This window comes from Manacus vitellinus, unplaced genomic scaffold, assembly GCF_001715985.3.
Source record: "Manacus vitellinus isolate BGI_N305 unplaced genomic scaffold, ASM171598v3 scaffold_16_pilon, whole genome shotgun sequence".
NCBI lineage: Eukaryota > Metazoa > Chordata > Aves > Passeriformes > Pipridae > Manacus > Manacus vitellinus.
In genome coordinates, this window is record NW_021939189.1 from 3,320,766 (window position 1) to 3,325,011 (window position 4,246).

A 4,246-nucleotide genomic window follows, 5' to 3' on the forward strand; every position below is an offset into this window, starting at 1 on the left:
TTCCCTCAGGGTCCCTCACGGTTGTCAAAGGGCTTCCAAAGGGCTCCCCTTTGCTCCCCTCAGGGTCCCAAAGGGCTCCCTCGAGACTTCCAAAGGGCTCCCCTCAGCGTTTCCACAGGGTCCCAAAGGGCTCCCCAAAGGGCTTCCACAGGGCTTCCCTCAGTCCCAAATGGTTCCCCAAACGGCTTCCCACAGGGTCCTTTGCAGCTTCCCAAAAGGTTTCCAAAGAGTTTCCGAAGGGTCTGCAAGGGGTCCCCAGAGGGTTCCCCAGAGGGCTTCTGCAGGGTTCTGACATTGCTCCCTCCGGGCTCTCCACAGGATCTCTTGGGGCTCCCACAGGGCTCCTTTTGGGGAGCAGAGCAGCCACCATGGCTTCTCCTGAAGTGTGGCAGCGGGATGGGTCTGGGGAGGAAGGGCCCTCTCTGCTGCCTTCGCATCCCACTCAAATGCACCCAGAAGTCAGTCATGGGAGGACCGTTGTGGGGTCTCCATGGGAATACCACCACCCTCCCCAGGCACGGTGTTGGACTGTCCAGACAGTTGTCCCCTAAGTTGTCATGTTACACCCTCTACCTCCAGAACAAGGGCCTTTCTCTGCTCTTCCTGGTGCCCTGACATCCTCACCCCAACCTGCTACACCCCATCCTTCACACAGAGACTCTGGAGAGGTTCCCAGGACTGATAGTAAGAGAAGAACATTACATCAAATGTCTGACGTGCAACGTCTGACAGCATCCTGCGTGTGTACAGGAGTCTGGGACCAGTTTGACCACCCCAGTCTGACTATCCCATTTGAAGGACTTCAGCCCGCCAGGGCAGGACCAGGCCCTTCCACAGAAATGTCTTACACTGATAACCAACATATTTGTGTCCCACCCAGCCAATCTCCAGTGTGGTGTTCATAGTAGCATACTTGGAACGTCGAGAAAGATGCTGTCTTTCGAGAAGTCCTACAGGATATGGAACATGTCTGAAGTGACAGATCTAGGCTCTGCGCCTGAACAAGTTCATCATGTATTGCTTAACTTCATTCTGAATAAAATATTTGTAAGTCTCTGCAGGCTGGGGGCCAGGACACTAGGAGCACCCTTACACCCCCACACACATGGAAGATAATACAACATATTTTCCATATAACAAGTGGCAAGATGCCAGAAGTTATCTTACAAAATGTTTCACAGAATCGGTAATCCCCAGCAATAGTCAGCACTTTGCTGTTAGAATACTCAAAAATACTGGCGCTTCCAAAGGCAGATAGCCTGTGATATCACAGTGGCGTAGAGCTAGTGCTGATTCAGAAGGGAAAGTACCCTGCTGAATCAAACCCTGCTCCCTGCAGCGCGATGTCCTTGGTGGTCGTCTGCCCAGATTAAAACCTATCTGATGATGATTGGTGCAGAAATGTTCCTTCCATTTTTAACTATTGCTATTTCTCACAAAAGCATCAAAGAATCCCTTAAACAAATACCCACATGTTCCTAGTCCCAATGAAGAGGAGTTTGGATTCAAGCTATGCTTAGGTGTAATCTATATGAGGTGACTGAGAGGATGTGCAAGTTGAAGTCTGAGATGGAAAATATTTCTTTCTGTTATCTCTGGAAAAGATGTGGCCACTGATCCATTTTAGGGCTTATGACAGTCACCAGATTGGCAACAGAACTTCTTTGGGCCTCTAGTAACTCACCATTTCTATTTTTACCAGAATGTATCACAACCCTATAGGCAACAATTTGATAGTTCAAAGGAGCAAATCATTACAGAGGTGACACATTATTAATAGAATTTATCCATTTCTATCTGTATTTTGCCTACAGAAACCCTCAGCTGAAGTGGAGAATACTCTTGCAATTAGAAGACAAAATATGTGGATGAGGAGAAGGATGAATAAGAAGTTCCGGGACAAGCAGTGTCTAAAGAGTCATTCCAGTGGGCCGTCTCATGTGAAATGACCTTGTTTCTTATCTCTCATGAGGAAGATTTTATACAGGACTTTGCTGGGAAAACTATTGCTCCTTTGAGTCAATGTTGGTGCAGTATGAGATATACCTAAGGCAGAAATTCCATATACAGGGTTTGGGGATGTGTAAGACCTTTAAAAGGTTGTCCAAAGCTAACGAATGGTGAGTCAGTGACATATGAAAGAGCTGAAATAATAAACTTTAACTGATATATGTAGCATATGCAGTGCTTCCACTAGTAGTGTCACAAGGAGAGTAGTGAAATGTTTCATTGTCAGTTTTGTGAACACTGACTGGTCTCTTGTTAGGCAAACTCAATCCTGTCATAAACGGGAACTCCACCAACCCCAGGAAAGATGTGTCTTTTGTCACTGGTGCTTATGCCAGGTCCACAGAGGTGGAAATACTCACATCTCCAGACTGCTGAGTGGGAGATGCCCTAAAAGCAACAATAGAGCCCTGATAAGAACAAATGCAAGACATTTCACATTTATTCCCGTGCTCCTGGAGGGCCATGCCACCACTCAGATAGAAGCACTGAAAAAATGGGATTTACCTGAGTTTGCAGTAGTTGATAACTGTGTCAGAAACAAGAGGAAAAGCATCTGCTGATGAAAGGTCACATTACTACTGAGTCACCCTGTTGTGTTCTCCTGTTGCAGAGATCTCTGCAGTATGTGTCCTTAACCTGCTGAAGGGATGGTGATGGCTGTGAACTCCTTGGAGCTGTGCTGCTCTGCAGAGCTGTATCTCACATAAGTTCCTAAACTGAGTAGACAGGGTGTCCTCTTCCATCCAGAAGAAAGATTGCCTTCCCTCTGTTGGATCAGACACATACACTCCTAAATCTGATGCCAGTAATGAGACCTGACCACAGTTCCCTGTGCTGGTCTGTCTCTCGGTGCCAAGGGCAATTACAGGACGTGTTCTTGCATCTGAGAGTGACTCTACAAACTGATCAGTTGACAATTCAATGATTTTTTTGCATCTAGACCTCAGCCTGTGCTTCCAGTTGACCAGCAGTCCCTTTGCTGTGTAGAGCAGTTAACCTGGCACAGAGCCAAAGCTTATCCTGCTTATTTTCCATATACCCCGAAGCCCATGCACACACAAACATAAATACGTGTGTGAAACAATATACTCTGAAAGGCTACTGAGGCTGTGCACTCCAGCATTCAACAGCCTGCAGTGTCCAGAGTTTGCCTGGCTTTCCTCATCCAGATGAACTGTAATTGAGTTATCCACACCCTTTTCCTACAGGCATCCCCTCACTCCACATTGGCAATGGTTGCTGCTCCTGAGGGAGCAGCTCCCCCCATGATTTATTCTCCTCTTGTTTAACGTGCAGCGATGGGGCTTTTTACTGCCTGTTATTCAAATTGGGCTTTGGGCACAAAATTATTCATTTCCGTGTGGTTTTTCCACGGTGCTCATGACAGCAGTGTCTGAGTGTTTCACATGCACCATTTCCTTTTCCAGCAATTCTGAGAGGATGCTGACCCTGTATTATCAGTGAGGAAAGAAGACAGGCAGCGATGAATTAAAGAAAGGGTCTTCATAATTCTGGATTCTCCATGTGAGTCACCTACAGCCCGAGAACTGTGATGACAGACACACAGAGCTCAGCTCCCACTGAGCTCAGCTCCCACTGAGCTCAGCTCCAGCAGTCATTGTGCAACAAACTGGATCTAAAGATCTCCCACCTAAACACCCAGGCAAGGCAGAGCACGCAGGTGAGTGGGCATTGCTCTCCAGCGACTTCAATCTGAGAATTTTCTTAACTTTTTTAAACCTAATATTCCTGTAACTTTTTTTTCTGTGGGTAGTTTTCTTGGGTTTGAGTTCATTTTTCTCAGTAAACTTAAAATTCATAAATTTCATCCCTGTTGAGCAAATTTTCCACGATATGGGTTGGCGGCAGAATGGATCGGTTTCAATTGTGATATGACTGGCATTTTATGGACTCCCTGGTAGCAGTAGTGACTGTTTAATTGATATGTAAAGGCAGTGAGATGTGCTTTGCCAGTGCATTTTGATTTGCTTTGTTTTCCCAAATATTTTCTGGCTGCAAAATAGTGATAACTGAAGTGCTGCCTTCAGTTGTGAAAGACATCACACCAAATTCTATACCAAGACAAGTCTATGCAGTTTATCAAAGTATACACGTGCAATTCAAAAGGATTTGAATTCAGAGAGGTGCCATAAAAAATAAAAATTAAAATAAAAATTAAAAAAATCAGACTGTTCAGACGATACTTTGCAAATTGTATGTATTACATGAGGAGTTT